Source organism: Anas platyrhynchos, chromosome 6 (genome assembly GCF_047663525.1).
Source record: "Anas platyrhynchos isolate ZD024472 breed Pekin duck chromosome 6, IASCAAS_PekinDuck_T2T, whole genome shotgun sequence".
Lineage (NCBI taxonomy): Eukaryota > Metazoa > Chordata > Aves > Anseriformes > Anatidae > Anas > Anas platyrhynchos.
The window spans coordinates 15,012,956-15,039,117 of NC_092592.1; the positions used below are offsets into that span (position 1 = coordinate 15,012,956).

Genomic DNA, 26,162 nt, shown 5'->3' on the forward strand with positions numbered 1-26,162 from the left:
CCTCCAGCCTGGGTGCAGCTAGATTAATGCATCTGCACACAAAAAGAGGGATGTCCTCTCTCAACACTTCAGCATGTAATTTGGTCCAATTTCTAGGGAAAGCAGTTGACTATTGGGATGACTTTACGTTGTGATATACATAGAACTTCCCAAAGATGTGCTACCAAAAACTGCAAAGCCCAGTCCTGATAGATCACAAGCTTCCATCTCAAAGCTGAACAGCATAAATAAGACAGAGTAGGAAGCCTGCTGTCATTGCTATGGCATATTGTTCTTGAATAAAGAGATATCATTAGATTTCCAGTACCATAAAGCTTACATCTTTTATGAGGTAGAACACATAAATAAAGAAGATGCATCTCTCCTGTCTCAGAGAAGTGGAATTACTCAAACACTGGCATAGTATTATGATGACAGGATCATTTTCTCACAAGATAGTTTTTTTCATTCATCTGGATTATAGCATAGGGTCTTCAGAGTTCTCCATTGCTTTTTGGAACACCACCCATTCTAAAACATATTTGCCCTGTAACCTCATATATGCCCTCATATTAAGGAGTCAGGCAGAATATTTCATCTAAAGCATTGTAAAGCATTCTTCTCAGTCATATATTTCTGTCTAAATCATGCAATGTCTGGCTTTGGCATGACTCATATACACAGCGCTCTGCAGTCTGTGTTTTAGCATTGCTGCTAAGACAATTACATAGGTACAATGCGTCTCTCTAGCCTTGGATGAGATTGTACTAAGAACAGGGAACTGAATTCTTCTCTGCTATCAGATGCTAGTAACATGCAAGTCAATGGCCCAAATAGCCTTAAATACAAAGGTGTTCTTTTTTTTTTTCTTTTTTTTTTTTTTTCTCTTCCTCTGTACATAGCGGATTAGGAATGGAAAAGTTCCTGTGTTAAAGGATTACTTTATTCAGGGTGGAGAGATATTGACTAAATAACCCTTACCTATCTCATTCAGATTATTAGATTCTGAACATTTCCTGCTCCAAGCGTTAGTTTTTAAAATTGCAGAGCAAATTGCTTCCTTTAAACTCCACTTTTATATAAGTATCGATTTAGGAGATTAAGCCATTAAAGCCTGAATGGAAAGATTCACGTAATGCCAAATACTGATATAAATGGCACAATTTACATAGCATAGGCAAAAAATAGCTAAAAGAGGCCAACCACCTGCTGGAAAGAAAAAGCCTTTAGGCCTTTGTTTATTAACCTATTGATTATTTATAGTAATGGTGGCTCGCAATGGGCTTTGGCATCTACAAATGATTGTGTTTTGCCCCCATCCCACAGTGAGGAAGAAAAACAAACAACCTAACAGTACTATAAACTCCTCTTTCAATAGGCTTCCCTATATCTACCCAAACATAGGCTCTGCACCACCTGTGAAATGTTTTTTGGCTTCCCACTGATCTAGTAGAATTCATCACCAGAAACAATTATAAACCCTTCTCATGCAGCTGTTCTGAGGGAAAGACTGAACAGTTACAAAGGCAGGGAGAAATGCAGGAAGAAGTAGTGAAGGTGGACACTGGTTTAGTCTTGCCACTTGAAGCTGACAGCTTTATGCAACAATTAGCAGCAATGCACTTGTGGTAGTGTTGATATATGAGATATGAGTTATCTGCAGAGTTTGAGGTTTCTTTCCATAAGGAACCTGTGTGCCTACCTAAAAGAAAATTTAATTTTATGTTGAAGGACAAACACAATAAGAGGTGTTTAATTTAAAACCTTCACATTTCCCTCAACTGCCAAGCCATAGCTTTGCACATAATAACGTAAAGAGATGAATGGTTTCTGCAATAAAATGGGATTTAGAACAGAGTAGATATCATCTTTGCACACAGAAATAAGGCAGATAGTCTGGACCTGTTTTACCTTGGGACCATAAATCCTCATGCTTTTGCAATGTAACACTTCTCTGAAAATTCTCAAGCCAAAGTACCATTGCCCTCTCTTTCCATGAGTAAAACTACACAGTCACAATCTAAAAAAAAACTACACAATCTGTTTACATAAAGATGATATAGAAAACAATCAACAAATATGTGACAATGTACAATGTAGCAATAAACTTGCCAAATGTGGAAGCTCAAAAATGTGTGTTTTGTTTGGAAAACAGAAGTATCTGAGAAATACTGCAGAACTAATTTGCAAAGTCATCATACATGACAAAGGCAACAGATTCGGCTTTTACATCTAACACCTAAATCGAGAAGAAAACCCTCAGGCTCTGGGGCACATCTTCAGCTGTAGTAAAACAAGACAGCTAGAGGGCACTGGCAGAGCTAACACCGTTTTAACCCCACTGAGGATCCTAAATCCCCAAAATTCAGCCCTCTGCATCTGTTACTGAGAGGCTTCCCATCAGTGCTCTGTGTATATGCTCTATTCACAGTGCCATCAAGGCACCAAAATGTAATTCCAAAGGTTCTTCCAGCCCACAGATGACTTCTGCAAGACAAGCAGGAGCGTGCAGGACTTGCTTTCTTTTGAAGGAGCTCTCAGCCTACACAGGAAGCAGAACTGGTCCATGTGGATGCCAAAACCCCTGTTCAGGTTGACTGACCCTTTCCTGACTGGGAAGGAAGAATGTCATGATCTGCACAGAGCTCCTGAACCCATCCAAACAACTAATGTCTGCCTTAACTCTACTACAGCCCCCATGCCTTTCTCTTTCTTTTCCAGTCTGAGTGTCAAGGGGTATGCACACAAAGACATGGTGCTAAGCAGCAGACCAGAAGCCGACCACTCCTCTCTGGGATGCTCTTGGGGGTAAAACCAAACTCCTTCAGGGCAGGCAACAACTCTTGCTGTGTTGGCATGGTTGTAACAAAGGTTGCGTACGACCACACGATTATAAATTGCTGATTTTTTCTTTTGAAAAACAGCATTGCAATGTTTACCAAGTGCTGAAAAAAATGCAACCCATTTTTTTCAAATGGAAGTCAACTTCATGCATTTCTTCAGTATCTTCCTCACACAACAATTAAAACAAACCAGAAAACTGCTCGCGTCTCTAAGCAAACTGCTGCGGGGGAGGAAGGGAAGAGGAAAAGTCATATAAACACTCTTTAAATGTTAATTCCAGAGTTTAATTGTAGCTCACTGCAAGCCTGTTAAACCCTGACTAAGTGCACCTGACAGACTGACAACAGCATAATGCTAATGCATGCCACGGAAGAACAGTAATTAGCTTTTTTAAAAGGGTGAAGATTTGGGGGAAACTGCTAACAGAACAAAAGAAAATGGGAGAAATGGGAGGAGGGAGAAGAGAAGGAATTTTTTTTTCCTGTTATACCTTTTTACATAATATGTAAATTTCTCTATAGAACTCTATGCTATAAAAATTCTGAAATAGCAAAAACCCAACAAAAACAACACCAGCAAAACCACCAAACAACAAAAAGCCACCAAAAACAACAAAGAACCACCAAAACCAAAGCCACAGAACACCAAGACTACAGGGGAGGAGAGGACTGTTTACATTTCATAGAATCATAGAATATCCTGAGTTGGAAGGGACCCTTAAGGATCATCAAATCCAACTCTTGACACCGCACAGGTCTACCCAAAAGTTCAGACCATGTGACTAAGTGCACAGTCCAATCTCTTCTTAAATTCAGACATATCTTTCGTTTTCTGCATGGACTGTGAGCAAGCTAAGGCACCACTGAAATGGATGTTAGAAAAGACCTTGGAAAGAACGTTACTTGCTAGCCTGAAATTTCTGCCAAATCCATAGAACTGAGAACGTGTTCAGTGAGTAACCTTATCCAATGTAACCCTTTTCTTTGCTGTGCACATCAGAATGACCATGTGTCAGGCAGTACCAACCTCGATTTTGGTAATCTCCCTCTCTAAACAGATGCATTACACTTCACTGGACATGCAAAGTTAAAATTTGTTCAATTCTAAACAAGGATCAGATCCCTCACCCAGCATAGTGCTCCACAGCTTCAGAGTACAAAAGGCCTTGGGGGGTTAAGTTTTGCTTTTTGAAACTATACTGCAAGTATATGTAACGCATTTACCTATACATTAGATTTGGCCTACTGTAATGCCAAAAAGATGGCAGATTTCAGTAGGAGCCTGAGCTAATCTTGTTAGGTAAAATTGTAAGTTTTACTAAAACTTTTCCACTTCATCATTTTATTCAAAACTATGAATCGAGAATTCCATGCTATAAATCTGGTATTTTTTTATTTCTCTATTGCCCTTTGCAGCATAGCCCTTAAGTAATATTCTCCCAGACTATTTAACAATATGATAGCTAAAAAATAACAGTCTTGTGGAAATCAACACCACTTCTGAGATTCCTGACACAAAATGTCCTGTTCTGCAGCAGCATGGCCATCGTCTAACAAAGACATCACTCTACGGAGAAGAAAAGCTCAGACAACACGTGGCAGTGAAGGAACTCCAAAACATTAATACGCTGACACCATGCAGAGAAAGCTGAGCCAGATGGAAATACCATTTCTCTTTCACTTACAGCAAACATTTTCTTCAGATCTTGAGGGTGCATGTCTATGAAAAGCATGTACACTATCCTAAACCACAGTGAACTGAGTGCAAACTGTAGGTGTACTTTCACATATCTGCTTCCTTATTTAGCTACCTTTGTGACATGATCTAAAAAATCTTTAAATTAAAACTAAAGGAATTAGACATTGTTTTCATAAACATTTTTACTCTCATTTAAACTTGTTCCTAATTTCTACACATATCAAAGCAAACTGCCAACAGTGCTGTTGTTTTTCAGGTTATTGGTCTTACAGATCTCTGTTGGTTCCCAGGCCCTGAGGTTTGGAAGCAAAACAATAGAGCAATTAGCTCCCATTTCGTTGGAAGTGTGTTTTGTGCACCTGGTGGGAGAGATGTCTCTTAAATGGTTGCCCCAGGAAAGGGGGAAAGTCCAAGAATTAAAGTGTCTCCACAGCAATAACTGCGCAAGCTGTTCCCTTGGCTCTGTGCTTGCTCTTTGTTAGAAACGACCTTGCAAAGGTGGCACAGGCAGCAGGAGAATCCAAAGAAATGAAAACAAGCAAGGAAACAATTAGAAAGCAAGATGTTCTAGGAGATGGAATAAGAAGTGATCCTGAAGGCTCATGAAAGGCTACCTCTTTTTTCAGTTTCCCCGCTCCTCTCAGCCATCTAGTATTATTTTAGTGTACTATAGGGTATGAAATACCACCCTGAAATATCAGTTTCTTAATTTGTGCTTTCTTTTATCAGTGAGTAATACATTGGAGTTGTGTGTGACATGCATTGCGTATTAAGAGACGCTTTTTTTGGTGAATGCAGGTAGCCTCTCAGGCAGGAAATCACAGCTATAAGCAGCATTGTAGGGGACTGAGGCTGCCTTTTGTTGCTATAGAGAAATTTACTCTAAGACTGATCCTTTCACTGTTGTACTGTTTGTGTCTTTAATGACCCACTGAAACTTGGAAGCATTTGTTCGCAGCTGCCTCTGTCCCTGTGCTGGATCACTTCCACCATCTCCAGCTCCTCGCGGGTGGCTGTGGTAATTCATTTGATTGCGCCAGCCTCCTCGCTGCGCTGCCATGTGGCTGCATTAGAGCAGCCGGTGGCTGTTCTCTCACCTTTTCCAGTTACCATTTGAGCCACCATGCGGCAAACTGGCAGGTAGTTAAGAGATGCAGGGCTAAGAAGCTTGCAGTACCAGGTCCTCTCCGAAGTACCTCACTCTCCTAACAAAAGCGTGTGCAGCCGCCCTCAGTTGGAGCCTGGAAGAGGCAGAGGTTTGTGGCAGGGTGGCCAGGCTGCCCACTGCTCCTTTTGTTCCTAGCTATTGTTCCTCACCATTATTACAATAATCCTCTCCAGATAGCAGCATTCAGTGCTCCATCCAAAGGGCCAGCAACCAGCTTCTATTTGTCATAGTCAGAGGGTCGGATCAGCAGGGACACCCCATGCCTCCAAATCCCGTCTTTGCTGTAAATTGCAGATCACCATGGCAGACACAGCCGGCCGGCTAGGTCTGCAAACACAACCCTGATCCTGTCGGCTTTCTCCTGCCATGTGCTGTATTCGCACTCAAATCCCCAAGCTGAGAAGTCTCGCAATTTCTCATTTTCTGTTTGATTTTTCCATGACACCTGGGAGAACAGCCAGGGAAATCTAGCCAGATTTGCCCGATCTGTAAGCGAACAGCACTGCAGAGTATTGTAGATCTCCAAAACATGGCTAAGGACAACATGTTACAGTTCTCTAAGCTTGAAAAACTTATGATACATCATCCTTTCTCTTCTGATTGATGAATTCTGTCATTTCCTTTCAAATAAGCAGATCCCTTTAAAGAAGCTGACTTCTAGCTTTAATTTTGCAATGAGACAAACCTGTTCCCCAGGTAATATACACCACATATTTATTCAGCTTTGTACTTTAAAGAACAGGAAAGAATACTGGGGAAAAAATAAAAAAAAAAAAAAAAAGACACCAACCAGAAAGTGAAGATTATCATACTTTGCCATGTTAGAAATCAAAGTTTATGCTTAAAAAGAATGATATTCTCTGGAGACAACAGACAAGGCAGATGAGAACATGCTCAGTTTCGGGGGAAGGCATCTCCTAGAATCCTTTAATCGCTCTGCCTTTCCTTCGTATCGTTATAATGCTCTGGTGCAATTTGCAGACAATACTCAATCAGAAGGAGTTGTGAGCACCAGTCAGAGCAGAGAAGGAACAGTGACAGAGCCACAGGCAACAGTGGGCAGAAAATGACAGTGTGAGTTTCAATTTAGAAAAATGCAGATAAAAACCACCTCAGGAGACAGGATTCCACATGTGGCTGACTTCTCCGTAGGTGGGAAAAGTCTCAGAAAGACGAACAACAAAAGAGAAGTATGGGTGACAGATGCACCCGTATTGCAGCAATTCCAAAGAAACACACAGGCTCAGTCCAGTTGTCCACAGAGTAAAATCTGTGAAGAAATGCATCTCGGAGCACAGAAACGATAACTGCCTGTCCAAGACAGCTTTTAGCGCATGCACACTACAAAGAGTGAATTCAGTGCAGGACATAATGTTAGCAGTAAGGGTGACGAATTGCATCAAGTTAAGACAAGACCAGCAGAACAGATTACAGCACGGAAGAACTGATTTGCTAGGGAAAATTTATATAATTATTTATTGGCCTGCCTAGCTGAAACTGGTGACAGGACAGGAAGACATAACAGTCTGCCTGTTAATACCTGGAAGGCTTTTAACAACGGAAACAGAAGATAGATCATGCATGCCCAGGTCTGCAATGTGCTGATGTCTGGGATCAAGTTCTAGTACAAGATATAAACACAGAGTCCTAGGCTGTTGCTCAACAGGACAGAAAGAACAAGTGAATGGTCTTACAGGGAGAACACCACAATTCTCAGTATATCAAAACTTTAAAACAAGCTTGGAGAAAATCTGAGCAACGAGCACTGAGCTCAACGAGCACAATGGCACTGAGATATTTAGCATAGCTTTGCTAATTTGTAGTGAGAGGGGGTGACTCTGCTGTGTTATGCTAGTTATGATACACTATGTTTCTAAGGATCATATGGGACACACGTCCGCTTAAATGCATACTTATGAACCTTCACAGAAACCTCAATATATAGTGATGGTTCCAGAGACAGGGAAGTGCTCAGAAGCATAAGTCACTTTGCTTGCTCAGTGTATAACAAACATTGCCCAAATTACAGCAGTATTATTTACTTTAACCTGCAGTCGTGTGAACCCTAACATCCTTCAGCTGTCAGCTGACAATATTATTTTGAAATATGAAGAAAAATACAAAAATTTGCAATTTGTTTTATATAAAAAATAACCCAATGTTCTGAATTTTTGAAAAGTAAACACATTAGCAGCAACCAAAAAGCATGCTTTCATCCAAAGAACCAAGTGACTACTGTCACAATGAATTAAATCCTAGTTCTAACTGATACAAACTTAAACAACTGTGAGCAAGGGAAAGGAGACTGTGAGGTGCCAAGGTGATAGAGAAGAAGGAAAGAAATTCACATGACCTCTAGGACTCTATTTTTTTCTTATTTCATGTTTTGTTTCACCCTACAACAAGAAATTATGCTTCCCTTGCTGGTGCTGACTGTTTTTCTTTGTAATGTATTTCAGCAATACTGCAAAAAAAATACATATATTCTACCTACATCAACTGGTTAAATAAAAATGTTTTACTGTTAACAAGATCAGGTGTTGGGACCTTAATTCAACCACTTGTGAAACCTCAACTTTTCCCTATTCCCAAAAGATGGGACATTAAGTCACACTGTTGGTTTAGTTCACCTGTTTGTGAGAGATCGATTGTGTGCACAACATCACCCAAATCCCTTACAGAAGGGAGATGGCTTACAACAGATTTAGTGTTGTCCATACAGCCACTGACTGAAGCAAATGTAGTACAACTGCATATGTGTAACCCCACCATTAAATCTCTGAACAACAGACAGCCAATATAAGAAAAAAAAGATGTAGTAAAACCTTCATCAAACACATCATTCAATGTACTAAGGGTGCACAATTTAAACACTTCTGATACTGCATTCTGCAATATTTCAACCTTTCAGTCACGCTTACACTGAGCATGGTTCTCTTGGATAATTACATGTAGTCTCTCAAAAGAGATGGCTGACTTCCTAGGATTCAGGTGAGAATCTACTGCCTTTAGACATAGGTCTTGGAGACAGTATTCAAAAGGAATTTTATTTGTTGGAAAATCTATCCAGGGGTGATAATATTTACCTACAATTCCCAAAACTTTCTGGGTAACTTAAATGCAATATCTGAGAAAATCCATGAGAGCTGATGTTATCTTTAGAAATAAAAGGAGATATTTCTTTTTCTTTTAATACCTTTTATAAGCCTTTCTCTTCCCCAAGAACTCTCATGATGTTAACCATCACAAGTAACATGTCCTCCTAATGAGTTATATGTACTTCTGATCATCTTGCTCACTGTATAGGGGATAAATAAAGTCCCAGGTTGTAATTTCCATTTTTAAAGGTTCCCCACAGACACATTCCTCGACCATCTGTTCCCTGGACCCAATGGAAACGGATGTCTGCACCATGCGCTACCTGCTGGGCAAGGCTGACAGCTATCCTTGGCTTCACAGCACTGTGCTGGCCTCCCAAGAGAGGCATTTTTCGAGGAATTAATGACTGAGAGGAACTATTACAGAAAGCTATAAAATCATGAATAATATAGAGAAAGTGAGTGGGAAATGAATATTTACTGCTTCTCATAATATGAGACACGCAGGCAAATCAGTGCTAGGCAGCTGGCTAACACAAACAGAAGAGTACAAACAAGTATATTTTGAAGCTCGCTATCAAAACAGCACCAAGATCCAATATATAGATTGACCCAAAATGAAAGGTGAGAAATTCATGTAAAGCATGTCCAACAGTACCTGTAAAACCAAAAACCTGAATTCACATCTGAATCCAACTCAGATGTGTTACAACACATTACTGTTTCCAGACCTTCTTCTACCTTGCTTTCTCTTAAATTTTGACTGCATCTGTTTAGTTCCCCTCCTACGCAACATCTTTCTCTTTTATCATCCTCTAAACCTTTTACACACTTAAGAATTTGCCTTTTGTTTATGCTGAATATCTGTAAAATATGCATTTCCTGACTCCAGTCATACCCATCCACCCTTGTGCTTTCACCCTGCTATTCCTCTGCTTTAAATAAATTTGGTCACTAGACACTTCAGCACACTGAGGATAGGAAAGAGTACAAGGAGTATTAATTTGGCAGAAAATATTGCCATATAACTCGTGTCTTGATAAATAATGTCATTAAATCTGTAAATACCAAATATTTTTAGCAATACACATATGGAAATGAATCAAAAGAATGCCTTTTGTAATTTATTAATTTGAATTCTTAATCAGTCAGAATTTACATCTGAGGAATACATTTTTTTAAATTAACATTTAAAAATTACTATATATATGTATTCCTAAGTGGTACTAGAGCAATACCCCAATCTTTTTAAAACAAAGGTCATATTTGTTTTCTTGCCTACGCCTAGCAATGCATTTCACTTCAATATGGAGCTATGAGACAAAGGCATAACTCCAGTTTGCATTCCCATTAGCTGCAGATGCTGCTAGGTGAGTACCATCAAAAGAAGAAATGAAGATGTTAGTGTTGCTAGACAACCAATTCTCTTTTTAACCCTACTGATGACTCAAGCTGTAAGAGCAAAGAGGAAAATTCACTGCCTTGTCTTAGGAACCTTTTCAGATATATTTATGGTGACTTATATTATGCTACGATTTTTCTATTTTTTAAATTAAAAATAAAGACTCATGATCAGTTTAAGTTACACAACAGATTTGGTGCTTACCAATGAGAAGTTACACATAAGGTTTGTAATTAACAAAATGGTCCAGCTGGAAGGGACCTTCAGAGGTTATCTGATCCAACTGCCTGACTACTTTGGAACTCACCAAAAGTTACTGAGGGCAGTGTCCAAATGCCCCAGACATGGGGAAAGAAATGCCCCTGCCCAGCCTGAGCTTGGTGCCACTGGTCCCCAGAGAGCAAAGCCCAGCACCTTTCAAGGACCTTAACATCCTTTTCATACTGTGGAGCCCAGATCTGAACACAGGTGAGGCTGCACTACCAATAAATATAGTGAGAGCATCACCTCTTCTACCCAGCTGGCTCTGCTGTGTTTAACACGTCCCTCAGTGCGGTTTTCCCTTCCGGCTGCCAGGGCATCCTGCTGCCTTGTGGTGAGCCTCCTGTCCCCAGCACCCCCAGGTCCCTCCTGCTGAGTCCCTCGTCCCCCAGTCTGTGCCCATGTCCGGCACTGCTCCATCACCAGGGCAGCACCCGGCATTCTCCTTTGTTGAACTTCATGCTGCTCCTGATAGCCCTACTCTCCCATCTATCCAGATCTCTCCACAAGGCCTCTCATTCCCCCAGGGAATCCACAGCACCTCCCAGTTTATCAGCAGCAGCAAACTTGCTGAGGATGCATTCCACTCCTGCATTCAGATCACTGATAAAACTATTGCACTGAAAATTTTCTTACAGTATTAAATTGATATAACAGCAATTAAAATGTATTGGTTTTTAAAGCCATTTAAAATATATTTTTATTAAAACATAGATGAGACTTCTAAACAAGTTCATTTTACATTTCTCTATATTTCCAACAAACTGGCTTGCTGTTTTTTTTGTAGCAGCTCTTGGGAGTAGACTGGAAAGCATGAGGAATTCACAGATAAATGGAAATCCTGATTCTCTCCTAGGTCATCACATCTATCCTCAGCTCCCCTAAGATAAAAAGTGCTGATTGACAAACCAAGTACTTGAGAGCTGTAAGTTTGTGAGGGTGGTCAAGGGAAAAAAATTATGCATACTGTACTATCATGAAATACATAGGTGTAGATTTTTTTAAAATCTCAAATATAACAAATTGAAAGCTCATATTTATATTCTTAAGGCTTAAAGCTTACTTATTGTGCATGAGCAAGTGGAAAATCTTCAGCATTAAAGCTCAGCTTGATGTACTTCCTATTTTTCTGTAGTACTCATCCAGAAAAGGATCTAACGGAAAATTAATCATATATTTATAACAGAGCTGCAGAAATCTTCAGCTCTTTATAGACTGCTGAAAATTGTTTACAAGTACCCTTTTTGCTCCTGTCTCTGTCAGAATAAATACATCCAAAACAGATTTCACAGTTCATTTTTAACAACTTTTTTTCCCCCTGCTTAATCCAGACTTACACAAGTATTTTACTGATTTATGGTACTGCAAATATGTACAAACATCCCCTCTCCCATATATGCATAGACATACAAGGAAAACAATTATTTAGGTAGCTCAACTGCTAATATAGCCCAAGCGCTGTTTTAAACCCAGATTAAGCAGCAGGTTTAAAATCAAGCACAACAGTCTCCCTCAATCTAAGCCAACAACGGAATGAGAAGGATTTCTACCTTTTCCTAAAAATGTGAATTGGAACTAACATGTTAATTTAGCAATTCAACATGCTAGTAGCATGGCTTTTTCTACTGCATCCATATTCACAACACAAAAAGCCAGAAACGCCACGTGAGCTATCAGAGAGGACGCCCTTTGACCAGCTCTTAGAGTAGTCAGTCCACAAGAGTAAGAAACTTTCTTTTTGCTCTTTGGATTCTTTCCACTCTTTCAGTCAGAGACTGATTGGAAAAAGGGTTCACGTGGCTGCAGCAACTGCCTTATCCAGTCAACTTATTCTGTATTTCAGACAGAAAGAGTCAGGGCTCTCAGCTGCCTCACCCCAAAAGGTGATGGGAAAGCTGTGCATGCTCCAGAACAACATCCAAGAGATCAAGTGTTGCATGGGGCTTACAAGTGACGTGAAGTGAAATAAAACAAAACAAACAAAAAAAAAATAGGTTTTGCAATTTTGCCTACACACTTTTTTTTTTCTTTTTTCCCATTCTCATTTTTGCATTGAGAATGGATTTTGTGTGTGTGTGTGTGGGGGGGGGGTATTTGCAGACTCAATCTAGCAAAATTTTATCATCCTTGCATCTCATCTATCCCATGAAAACATTGAATGTTCACCTCTCCTGCTGCAGCATGCAAACTGACCCCAACAAACACTTCTGAAAAATAGATAGAAAAATATTTTCATCATGAAACAGTCCAAGCAAAATCAATTCTGCATGACCATGTTTATTAGGCACAGGGAAACTGAGAGCCTGTGGGTTTAATCTAAGAAATTATACACGCTCAAATGTGCATCTTGGATACTAAAGCAACTCTGGCAGAGTTTGTAGCACGAGTGTTGCAGAGCAAATCTTAAAGTTCTGTGCTCCTCTCTTTTTCCAGTTAAGAAGTGTTTTCAAATTAGAATCCCAGATCCATAATTTTAATACTTCATTGCAGTTTCCAGCCTACACTACAGAGCGGTGCAAGTTTTTTCATGAAGTCAGCTAGGAAGGTTCCGGATTTCTGTTTGTGAAGACCTTTACTATACTTGGCACTACTACTCCAAGAATGGAGTCAAAAATTTTATCCAGCAGAGACATGCATAGAAAGAAGAGATGAGCAGAAGTCTGTGGTATAATCATTCATCTACTGAACCTCCTGTTTTTCTTTTCTTCTGGAAAAGGAGGGAAGTTTTTTTTCTCCAAACCAGAAAATAATTTTGAGGGACCCTTTCCAGATCTAAATCCTGGCTCAGCCTAGGTCACCAGGAGCTTTGCCAAAAGCATTAATAAAACTAGGTTTCCAGCATTTGTGTTTAAACTGATCTAATAGTGATAGCTAACAAGGGTCAGCTATTGAACTGCATGACTGGGAGGATTAATATTCCAGTCTGTAGAAGGCTTAATCTCCTAAACACCAAATATAATTTTCTTTAAATATAAATTGCCCTTTCAGTTTGGAGAAAGGATTTAGATGTTAATTACTAGCCTCAATATTTTTCATAATTCACAAAGTGGCTGCAGCTGCAACAGAATCTTTTGGAAAAACAAATACCCAAACAAGCGATGAAGTACTGCAGTTACCCCCAAGAAGTGTGTCACATCTGGGGAACTCTTTTGGATAAATAACTACATGTATTTGGAAATTTGTAACAACATGAACAGGAGCAATATTTATTGCAAATAGAAATTCTTATCAATATATTAAAATGTGGAATGATTTTCAAGAAAATCAAGAATATACTATATAGTTTTCATTATGTGAGAAAAAAACAAATTTTCATAAAAAAATTTGGTCAACTTAAAAAATATGTAGTTGTTAACCATATTCAGATATTTTATGCTATTTTGCTGATGAAGTGGCAGATATACGTGGCTAAATATATACACACATGGCGGCTGATCTTTTGGCATAGGTTCTTATATAGATAACACAGATTTTGAAAGAAAATCAACTTAATAAATGAGCAAACCAGAACTGTCTTTACTGGGTGACGGTATTAAAAATGAATGGAGCAGACAGATGTTGGACCAAGAGAAAACAAGAGGGCAGTAGGGTGAGGGGAACCTTGAAATCTCTGGTGTAAACAGGAAAAATACTGGAGCTGAAAGAAGAAATACTGAAGCAGGAGACCAAGTCACACCTCCAAACACATAGCCCTTAGTCAAATGTGCTAATCATCAAACTGAGAAATCTTCACACAGGAAATGAATGTCCATTTCTAAACTAAATATCATTTGTTGAAAAAATTAAATTGCATTTAACTGAGAAGTGGCACAGAACCAGGTGAACAACATGAGCATAAATTTTAGATAAAAGCAAAGGTGATAACTGAAATGTCAGGGACTAGAGCACAGCTTTGAGATCACATAGGCTTCCTGGATGTTTTGAATTAATATGTCAAGGTTGAGGAAATAAAGAGCAAGGTTGGTAAACACTGTTTCAATTAATTTTAAAATGTTGTGCATTTTAAGTTGGTACAGGTCCTCTTTCTAAAAATGGACAGCAATATTAATTGCACTGGAAAATCTGTCCCTATGCCCTGCTTTTCTCTAGAAAGGCCATTATCTACAAAATCTGAAATCCTGATAATGTAGTATTAATATCAAGTTACATTAAAAAATACAATTTACTGTATTAAAATAAAAATTATGTTGTAGCCTAGAGAAATATCAGCTTGTTGGAAATTATAACCAAACATAAAAATAAAAATAAAAAGCAGGATACTTTGGGGAAGAAAGATTTTTGATTATTCTTTGGAAAGGATATTTTTAGCTCTTTTTTTGAGCAAGAGAAATGAAATCTTAATTGTTGAGAAAGTTCAGAACATCTCCTGAAATATACTTTCTGATAAGAAATTGCAGAATTATTTTTAATTCAGATGGACTGATTCTGGCATTCAATAAAATAGAAATATTAGTTAAGTAAAAAGCAATGAACAGCAAAAGCAATGAAATCTCCCAAAGCCTCCACTGCAAGGTATTAGCTATGCAAGACATTTAATTCACTTATTTCATTAAGTAAATTTACTTTTTTAAGTAAATGGGCCACAGCTACTGTGGTCCTGTTCCCCCCCGGCATGCTGACCAGGGCAGCTGGGGTGCATGGAGCCAAGCAGTGGGTTGCTGCCAGTCCTGGGGAGCAACACGGCCTGTGCTTGCTAGGTCTGCTACAAGACCGAATCACTGATAGGGAAGTTTGCAGTAGTGCTGTGTATACATATCTTCGGTAAGGGTATTACGAGTGGTGCTAGTAAAGGCTCCTTAGTAACAACGTTTTGCCTGTGGCCGCTAACAGTTGGTTTGCTGTCCTGGGTATAGCTCTTTCTAAGCAGTAATTCCCCTGAGCATCTGCTGTCCATTTTCTGCAAGTGAAAGACCTTCCGAGAACTGATCGATCCCAAAGAAAAGCAATGAAGTTCCAGCTGCAAACAGGCCAAGTGAATAACTGTTATTCTCGATTATATATGGAAGTAAAAATCCTACAAATCCAGCACTAACTACTTCTGTTAAGAACAAGCAATCCGTGTTCATGCCGCTGCTATTTTTGACACAGCTGCAGTTACAGGACAAACTCAGGTAATGGGACAGATATAGGGAACAGGCAGTAAATTCTCCAAAGCGAGGACCAGAATTCAACCCAGAGTGAGGTGCGGTGCCTGGAAAAATCTCCAGCTTGGCCAGCTAGGATCACTCCTCAAGTAGCCCCAGTGCTAACCAACAGCTACTTTTGGCCCTACACAATGCCCAGATTAGGTTTTCTGGTCTAATTTGCACAATCGCCTCACTGTATGAAGGACACAGGCAGGACAGAAGCAGACCTGGCAGATGCCACACCTGTTGGCAGTTTCTCACATTGGAAAGGAAAGTTAATTTTGTTTCTTTGCTGCATTTTATCTGCAACAGCTGTGGAAATGCTAAATATATATATATATACACACAAGATATGAACTTTTAAATTAAATTATATCAAGAACATCCTAAGGATATCTGCTCAGATTTCAAGTTCTGGTGATAACATAGTTAATATAGGACTAGAGAAGATGCTCCAAGTTTCTCCCTTTAGTGAGATTATCTAGATTTTTTAAAATCATTATTTATTTAAAATCTTAAAATACTAATTAATACTAAAATACGGCTTGCAGTTTCTGCAGTGGGAAAACCAAAGCAAACATCTGCAAACATACTCAGCAGTCAGGAGAAACCGTTTATATCTAGCACCCAAATATGCATGCCAGGAATACAGTCATACTTAAGTCTCACCCACAATTAGATCAGAAAAGTAACCAAAAGAAGCAGTCAGGGTTTATCTAGCAGATGTACAGGTCTGGTCTTGCTGAATTTGGAAAGACTAACACTACCGCTTCCACTAGCTTAAATTTGTGAAAATTAAAAATGACATCCAAATGTCATAATTGGGCAAGGCTGAGAAAAGCCCACTCAGAATTGTCATTATTAATCAATCTGTCACTCCCTGCACCCTCCTCTCCATTTCTGTCATTATGTCTGATTAGAGCCCTGACACCACAAACCCCTTCTGACTGGCCTGTGCAACAGGCTGGTGTGAAACCTCTCCCTGAATCACAGTAAAAATAGCTGCATTGCATTTGGTTTAGACACTTAATTGCATAATATATTATTTATTTTGGCTGTTACTCATATTTATAATAGAGTCATTGGTTATTATAGCATATTTCAGAGGAAGAATGTTAGAAAGACAGGAAAAAAAAAAAAGCTTTCTTCCCCTTTTGTAAGACTTCTCCCATTTTGTCAAAACTACCCAGGTCAGCTGTAAATTTCTATGCCACGTATCCTTCTGACATGGAATTAAATTTATTAAATTTGTGTTTGTGTGGGTGTGCATGCATGTGCACACGTGAAAAAAGGGGGAAAATACATTTTTCCCATAGAAAAAGTAATACAATTCTGTTGCAAACATATCCTAGCAGACCCAGGATGTAGACAAGTGACTTACATTTTTAATTTGGCAGGGAATATGCTGCTTTGGTAAATGATGCCATGAAAATTAACCCTCTATAAACCCTGCTGCTGTTCAGTTACCACAGCTCCCTTCAGGTCTGCACATGCAGTTCCTGAGCTGGGCAGCATGTGTCATTTTTCAGCCAGGCACTGCTGGGAACAGAATTCCTCTGTTTCCAGTGCTTTTACCTTTGGTGCTCACCAGGCCATTGCTGTGCTTTCTATAGGTTTCTGCATGGTATTAATAAGGATAATCACAACAGCAGGAAATAAGCTGACAAATGAAAGGAAAGCCAAGGATGACATCTAGAATAAAATGGAAGCAGTAAATTATTACATGGAATGGTGGAACCATAGGCCAGTGATATTATTGCAACATAAGATACACACTGCAAAGGCCTAATTTCATTAATAAAATAAAAGTGCTTCATTTGCCACTGCTCATTTCAAAGCTACTGAGGACTTAAATTTAAATTATACTACATGCATACGCTACCAAAAGAACACTCTTCATGCAACAAAGCTCTCACGGTGCAGAAGAACAAAGCTTTTCAATGTGCTAGTTTCAGTTTGGATTTACTACCATAAATCAAAACTAGAAGAAAGTGAATCATTCTAATTAAGCAATTTATGGATCCATTTGTATTGTTCTTAAAAGATATTTTAGGAGCATCTGCAAATAAGATCTCTCAACACAAAAGTTTATTCTAGATTAGCAATGAACTTGTGAATTTACAATGAATAAAGATACCAAAGAATTTTGACTTAAATCATAATGCAGGAAAATAAATTAATGTAAACTAATACAGATACAAGTTAGTTAATGCAAACTATAGGGAAAAAAACAATCAGCCTTTTATTCCAATGTTTCAGCTAAGGAAGAAGTCAGCCAACCACTGCCTGAAGATTTAGAATTTTTTTTTGAATGGGATACCTACGCTAAACATAATACACTCATAAACACTCATACAGCTAATGGAAGTCACTATGCTAAAAAAAAAAAAAAAAAAAAGAGAGAGAGAGGAACTACTGTCATTGTTCAATACTCTCTATCTCTATTCAATACTTGTTAATGCTCTAGCATTTTTAAAAACAAAACAAAACAACTTATAACCCATGCCCATCCTCCCTATGTCAAGGAAAAGTGGCTGTGCTTGAGAAGTAACCTAATGTGTTATTTATGATCCTAACATTTATTAGATTTAAAAACAAACAAACAAACAAACAAAAAGCCTACTACTTGTGAGAGCTTCTTTTAATGAAAACTTCTAAACTGAATTGTGGACTGTAGCAAGGAACAGACAGGTATGTCAATGTACAACGGTTAAAATAGACTATTGCCTAGGATAGGCATAGACTATTGCCAACGGTCCCGTATTTCCGAGTTTGACATTATTTGCATCTCAATATCCTCATGGCATTTATTATTTGCTACCCTTATCAGTAGGTACTCACAGTGTCCAAACACACTGGTTTTCAAAACCTATGTTAATAAATAAATAAATAAATAAAAAGACCATTGAAATCCACACTATAACACTCATTAGGAAGATGTTCACTAATTTACAGTTGGAAGGCACCCAACTATGGGAAGATAAGGAAAAGGACACAAAATCTTTTAAGCAGTAAGTAAATATTTCAAATCTGTTGATAGTTGATGGGAGGCAGAAAGAGAAAAAATGTGACAATGGATGCTAGGATGATGGCTGAAAGGATACCAGAAATTGGAAAGAAGAGGCAGGAAGAAGAAAGACCAAATTAACCCCGGTGAAAACAGAGAATTTTGTACTGTTACCAGAGAGACAAACAGAACCAGTATTTGTGTTGCTCTGGAAGACTAATTTTTCTGGTGGGGAAAAAAAAAAAAAAAAAAAAAAAGGCAGCTAATATCGATAATCCAGGTATTTATCAATGTCATAGTCAACAAACTTCTTTGCCTTCTGTTAGACCGGCTTTGCTGAAGAGCAGTCATAGGTGGGAAAATACTCTCATGCAGAGCAACAGCAAGTTGCTTCAGACAATGAGGACACTTTGGATGTCAGAAAAAGTAAGGATTAACAAGTATTAAAAAATATCTGTAACAGAGGTAAGAATTGTTGAAAGCCAAGCTACTCAAGAATTTGGAAATGACATTGAAACAAACAGCAGTGGTAACACTTGGAAGACGACCAGGAAAATTCAAACAAACCCTTGCCCTTTTTTCCTTACAGGGCTGATGAAACCGAAATTGAAACATCTGTGTACTAAAATGGAAATGTCCACATAGATGTGGAAGCAAAATTCATAAAAGAAGCATCAGGGGAACTAGGGACTGGATGACCTCCAATCTAGATTGCAAAGGAACTAATATATGACACTCCAGCTGCATAAGCCAGGTTTTCTAATAGCATCACCTGATCTAGTCTGGTAGTGCATGACTGAAGAACAGAAAATATAATAAACCACATTTAATAAGGGATGTGATAAGAAACTACAAACCACTTATTCTGGCTTCAGTAATATGCAATCTTCAAGGGAAAACAGATTTGGGAGTAAATTATATAACATTCTATAGTGTGAGACATTCCAAACTAATCTAATACTTCCTCCCCAAAACAAACAGAACCAACCACCATCACAACAGCACAGACAAAACACCCCTCTCTCCCCTCATATCACTGTGAATTCAATAAATCTGTTCAGTAGGGTTGAAAATAAATCACATCTTTAGTAACTACCTGAAACCCATACACCAAACAGGTCTGTTCCCAGTCCTGTGCTCCCTGTTTCAAAATCAGAAGATGTTAAGCAGATAAAAATAGAATCATCTGACACCAAAAATTTTCCCTTCATCTTTACCTTTATTAAAAATATTGACCCTTGAACATGATGTCATGGTGACTAGGCCGTTCTGCCACTATCCTGTATATAGGATTGGGTACCCAAAAGGAAGGCAGAAAATCTTTAAAAGAAGATATTGGAAGAAAAAGTCAACAGAAATGAAATCAACAGAAATGAAGGGCAGGCCAGAAAACAGGGTTAAAATTTCTTAATATTTTGAAAATAAGTCACATAGTTTCTCAGCCATTAAAGAGGAAAGGCTTACTTAGAAGTAACAGCTGGCCCTAAAACATTCCTGGTATTGCAAAAATAGAATTCCTCCTTCCATTGGTTGCCCTATTTCTGGCATGAAAGAAAAAAAAAAGAAAGGAAGAAAACCAGACCCAATTGTTCCTTATTGCTGTGACCTCGGTGGCTAGACTACAGACAAATCAGGCATCCCTGTGTGATTTCTCCAAGCTCTCCCCAAGTCTCATGCAATTAAAAGCATCAATACTGACGCACATTAATGACAAAAGTTAATGCAAGGGCTAATTGAGACCATCTCCCTCACAGGCCATTTCACAACATTAATAGCACAGAAAACAGCCATTAATATGCAATTAAATTTCTGAGATGCATGGGCTATCAAAACCAGGTAGCTGGAACCTTTCTTCACACTTTTTAACCTCTCACTACCTCTCAAGCCCAAAATAGCTGCTGTGCCAGGCACTGCTTTCCCCTACAGCAGCAAACTGGCCTGACACCAAGTGCCAGCTCTGCCAGCAACCAAAGCCAGCTCAGTGAAGCAAGCTGCATCTTCTAAGCTCTGCCCATCAGGGAGCTCAGCAAATGACAGATTATTAACTAGTTTTTCTGGGGTACAGGTACAGAAATATTTTGCTAACTGCAGATACCAATTGCTTGGAATGTCAAGGCTTTGAACAGTTTATTCTAAAATATAACTGTTTTCTTCTTGTGCAAACAAACAGGTTTCATTAACAAAAGAAGAAAGTCCTGCAATTTAAATTGCTTATGAGTCTTTTCCTGCAGTGCATCAATGGAAAAAGATTCAAAATGAAAAATAAATCTAGCTAGCTGGGGTTGAAAGGGGTGCTTTCAGTGTTGTTGGGAGAACACTGAGATTTTGGAGAAAGGCTTTTTTTGTGTTCTCTGGATTTTATCAATTTGCATTCTCTGAATTTATTTATTTATCACTTGAAATTTATTTGGGTTTTACAGCAACCTAAACCCAAGATGTGTTAGTAATCTGGAATAACAGTTGATATGGCACATTTCCCGGCTCCTCTGAGTCAGGGACAGTCTCTTTATCATTCAATAGAAGACAGAATTTTGAAAATGGCTTCAGAAAAAGAGTCTTAACCATGACTACTGGCTGGATCTGAATCTATCTATCATTCATTTGAAGTGAATTTTCATTCATTTGAATAAACTATTCTAGATTTTATTTATTTATTAACCGAAACAGATGCATTTCCAAGAGTAAAGCAGGAAGGGGTGGGGGGGAGTCCTACTAGCCTAAAACTGAACCAAGTGGATTTTTTTCAGGAATTTTTCAGACCTCAAAATATTGTTTCACAGTGGAAACTGCAACTGAACTAAGCTAGAGTATTTCAACTGTGTTACAAAATCTGTTTTCACAGGCTCATCATGCAGCAGAATCGTGTAGTACTTGATATATATCAAGGCTATTGGTTTAGAAACTGGAGATCATCTCCTTGATACTCCGGGATATTGATTCACTGATACAGCCCTACAGAATTAAGTTCACTTGAATATTCGGCAGGAAGAGAATCCCTTCTAAAGCACCCTCTCATGTGAAGATACAGTAAGAGGGCAATGTTTTCAGAGACTGGCTGCCCATCTTGTGAAGGTGAGATGTGGGGGGACGTAAGTGCTGCAGAAGAAGAAAGGGATTAGTCTGCTCCCTTCTTTAGGACTAGGACAAAAAGTGATGACAATCAGGATATTGTGATGAAGCATTGCATTAGGCATCTGAAAAAAAAACCACAACTTTCTAACAACAAGCATAATGAACTACTAGAACAGGTTGCCAGGGGCAACTGAGAAACGCATACCAGAGACATATTCAGAGGCAGTGCAGGAAAACCAAACATGATATTGCTTCACTGCATTGTGGCACAGGGATGAACTAGATCCGTTTTCTCAGTTGTGATTTTTTTTTTTCAACCTTTTCACATTTTTTTTTTTTTAATTTTACCAGTTTCCTATGAAATACAAATTTCAGCTTTTCAGTCAACTCCAGCAATCATGAAATGCTCTTGGCAGTTAGCATTACAGCTTAGTCATCTGCAGACCCAAAGTCTATTCTGTTTTCCACAGTCCCTCAGTGCCATTCCCCGTATTTAAAAGTAAGCAGAAACACAGAGCTCTGCCTATAGCCAGCAGCAGCCACATACATCCATCTTTTCATCTCAGGCACTCATTCATACCATTCATTTCTCTGCTTTAAAAATCATCATTTTTCAATATGAATAACTTTATGGGCATAATATCTACCATTTAAAAATAGTGGCATTAGAGTCAGTTCAGATTCTTGAATATGAATAAATTTCTAACACCCCATACTTCAGACTGCAAACTGAGTATTGACAAAATAAATACAACTTTTGTAATGGCTTTGCACTCGGGAATTGTACATCGTAAATCAATGATTTCTGTATCTAGCAGATCATCACTGGAGCAGGTTTGTCCTTAACAGGCAAGGTTACAGTTTCTCTCAAGTCTATATTACTTTCCAGAACTCGAGCTCCATTACTTGAACTTCAAAACAATGCTTGTGAGAGGAGATACAGAAGGTCAAGCATCAGGACCAATGCTTGGAATTCATTACCAGAGTTCAAAATGACAAATAATTTCAGCACTTAGAAGCGCTAATTTTTGACATGGTGTAACTTCAGATGAAGTCTTAGCTGCAACTAAACCTGAAAGCATAATTGAAGAAAAAGACATTTATTTAAATATATATATATATTGTTCTATCTTTGCAGTTAAAAACTAAGAGGTATGAAGGGATGAAACTGAGAAGCAATAACAACTAGAATGAGGAAGATGAAGGCACAAGTGTGTGCCTTGTATTGCTTCAGAAGAACACAGGAAAAGCAGTGATTTCCAGAGATTTCAGTCATTCCTTGGAAAGCACCCAGCTACTTGAAAGATAAAGCTAAACAGACCAACAAGAGGTTCTGCACTCAGGTGGTTTTGTGGCTTTCAGTAGTAAGGCAAGGAAAAAGACCAGCTCTAAGCCTGCTCCATTCAAGTATCCAGAGACTGTTCTGCACACAGGAAAGAAAGAAAAACACAGCAATGACATGCAAATTAAAAGTGAGTTCTCTCTGCTGGATGCCTGCTCTCATGTACCTGAGCAGTTTCTGAATGTCGCAGTGATGCGGACGCCACACCAGGCATCCAGGGTGGTGTGGCAGCTGCAGGCAGATGTGCTCACTCCACAGGGTTTTGTACGCAACCCTGCCAACTCCTGCCTTACAATAGCATTTAGTTCTTGACTTGTTTACCACCTCCAGAGTAAAGACTTCCAGTTATATCCTGTGGGGTTGTACTTTTTTTTTTTTTTTTTTTTTTAAACCAAGGAGTAAAGGAGTAGCCTGGCATAGCCAGCTCCCAAGAAGGATGACAAGCAACCCCCCCAGCAAACAGCCATATGCGTTAATGCTGTCATTAACAGACCGCGGGTACCACTAAAAGGCACCTGAGAAACAATCTTATGCAGCTGCTGTGATACCAGGCTGTACAGGTGTAATTGAAATTAGAATTGACTCCATATTGCATATATGCAAAAGGTTATTGCCAAAGCACAAGCAGTGTTCCCCCAGCCCAGCTGGGGACAGACTGGGTCAGTTTTTCCTCAGCCTCCCTCACTGACTGGAATCGCAACGGAGAATGGAATTTGCCAAGAACCAACACAGTATCCCCTCAGGGATCTAAAGGACAGTGCTGTAGAAAGAAAGATTTTAGGTGAGGCCTTCTTCCTTCTTTTAAAGCATTTTTCATGTTCATTTTGATATTAATATTAATGTCCTGTTGATAACACAAGTTAGTATCTAATGACATTTCTATCAATGGGAAATGTAGAATGAACCGCACTACAGAATAATCTACTGAGTCTGTGGTTCCCTGGCCATGCACAAATCCCAATTGTAGTCACTTTAATTGCTCTTAAAAAAAAGACAATTGATTATATTCACCTGCTTCATTTTTCCTCCATCAGTAAATGTCTGGGTAAGCAGCCAATTTCGGACTACAGAAACGTTAATTGTGTGAGCAGAAACAGGTATGTATGCATTATTGTTTTGCCAAGTGATACTGGCAACAGTGACAAATGAGTTCAATTAACTAAAGGTCTCTTCAAAATACACAGCTCAGGTTCACACCTGCAGGGTTCACATGGCTGCTGAGCATCCTTGACACACTACCAAACAGACAGAAGGGGACCAGTGTGGAAGAAGTGAGAGCACTTTTCCACTTTTTTTTATTTTGTGAGTACAGGTCCTGCACACAGCTAATTCTCCCTGAGGATGCACTTCTCCACACTAACTACCCAGTACTGCCAAAGACCCCTTTCTCCTAATGAATTTACGTTCACAGAGAGTTCACATTAAACACTTTCCCACATATTCCTCATGCTGTTCACACATGAGTGAAAGGATAAAGCTCCTGTTCATGAGCCCATGCAACATTGTATATGGAAATTTAAGGTTAAAAAAAAAAAAAAAAAAGAGGTGCTGTGGTGGTTCAAAGTTATAGGGAAAACACAAAGTAATGTTTGCCTCCCATCAGCCTCAGGAAACTTTTCATAAGCTCTTGAATCAGGGCTGCTGTTCTGTTTCATTATGAATGATGAGGGTGGCAAACCCCTAGTACCTTCAGCACAGTCAGAATTATATATATAATTAAATCAGATGTTTAAAAAAAGATCTGAAGAGCTCGTATCTCATTCTCAGAGGGCCCTCCGCAGCCAATAGCGCCAGAACAGAAGAAAGCATCGTTCCGTGCTCTGCAGAGGGGAACAGGCCGAACTCCTAGCGGACATTTAACTGGTGCAATCATTTGGAGTAGATGTGAAAAATCAATTCAGTTTCTCATCGAGAATGCATGCGTATTTCAGCTCTTCCACCTTTATGCTGTTATGCTTTATTTCTTTTCCTAGTTTACTTTGGGAATTGAAATATGTGTCAATTAATCAGGATTAAGACCATTGCCATTCACACTGCAGGAAATGTAAATTATGAAATACTGCCCTTTCAGAAGGAGATGGATTTGACGAATATTCAGAGCATCTGAACAGAGCTTGACACAGAGGTCGTAGCTCTTTCTGATATTCTTAAGACCCCACAGCAACTATTTTTAGCAAAGAGCCTCTGAAAGCCCATACAAGCCTTCCACGTGTGCCCTGTGAGAGAGGCTAAGACCAGCAGCAAGCAGCGGGCACCTCAGCGTTTCCTTTTTCCCAGCCACACGCCAACTGTTTTTGGCAAACACATCCCTGCGAGGCTACCTAGTGCATTCTGGAAAAGCACGGGTACAAACTTATCTAGAGAGACTCCTGGGTGAGGGGGTGCGGTGGCGGGGCTGAGATTTAGGGTGGTCGGAGCCCAGCAGCGCATCCCACCGGCATCCCTCCCGCTCCGCCGGGGAAGGAGCCCGCTGCTTTTCCCTCGGGGACCCCGCGGCCGGGCTCCTGCCTCCGGCACCGGCCCGGGATGCTCAGAGCGGCGGCGGTGCGGAGCTGCCCCCGGCCGGGAGCGCCCTGAGGCCGCCCCGCTCCCCGCTCCGGGCGGCGACTTTGCTGCGGGCGGGCGGGCACTCGCCGGGCTCCCCCCTCTCCTTTCCTCGCCTCTCCTCTCCTCTCCTTTCCTCGCCTCCCGTCGCCGCTCCGCCCGCCGCCGGCTGCGGAATGGGCGGCTCTGGCCGCCGGCTGCCGGCAGCTGTCACACGGCGGAGGCAGCCGCAGCCGGTGCGAGGAGCGAGCCCACCCTGCCGCCGAGGATGACTCACGGGGAGCCGGCGCTCGTCTCCCTCGTGCTGGCCGTGGACGGAGAGCAGCCGGCGAGCTCCGCGGGGCGAGGACAAGGTAAGCGCATCGCCCACCCCGAACTTCGGCGGCGGCCGCAGGGGCGAGCCCCGGACCCGGGCATCCCCCGGGCATCCCCCGGCGGGCATCCCCCAGCGGGCAGCCCGGCCCCTGGGGCTGAAGTAGGGTTTGGGGACGGGTCGGGGGCTGGCTTGAAGGAGAACATCTCGCCCAACAGCTGGGGCTCCTTTGCTGTCGAGCCACTGCTCGCCCACCTTCAGAGGGTGACAGCGGCACGGGAACCCAGCAGGGCGCTTTGCTATTTCGG

At 40.1% G+C, this 26,162-nt stretch overlaps 2 protein-coding genes across 3 annotated transcripts in view; one reads left to right on the plus strand and one right to left on the minus strand.

Moving 5' to 3' along the window:
- Window positions 1-26,162, minus strand: part of MBL (mannose-binding lectin) — a 274,988-nt gene that overhangs the window by 114,528 nt on the left and 134,298 nt on the right. The gene's annotated exons all lie outside the window — the stretch shown is intronic.
- Window positions 25,705-26,162, plus strand: part of RASGEF1A (RasGEF domain family member 1A) — a 158,957-nt gene continuing 158,499 nt past the window's right edge. For both annotated transcript variants that reach the window (XM_027460017.3, XM_027460021.3), the window contains exon 1: window positions 25,705-25,894. The gene's annotated coding sequence lies outside the window, so the exon portion shown is untranslated. The remainder of the gene's footprint in view (window positions 25,895-26,162) is intronic.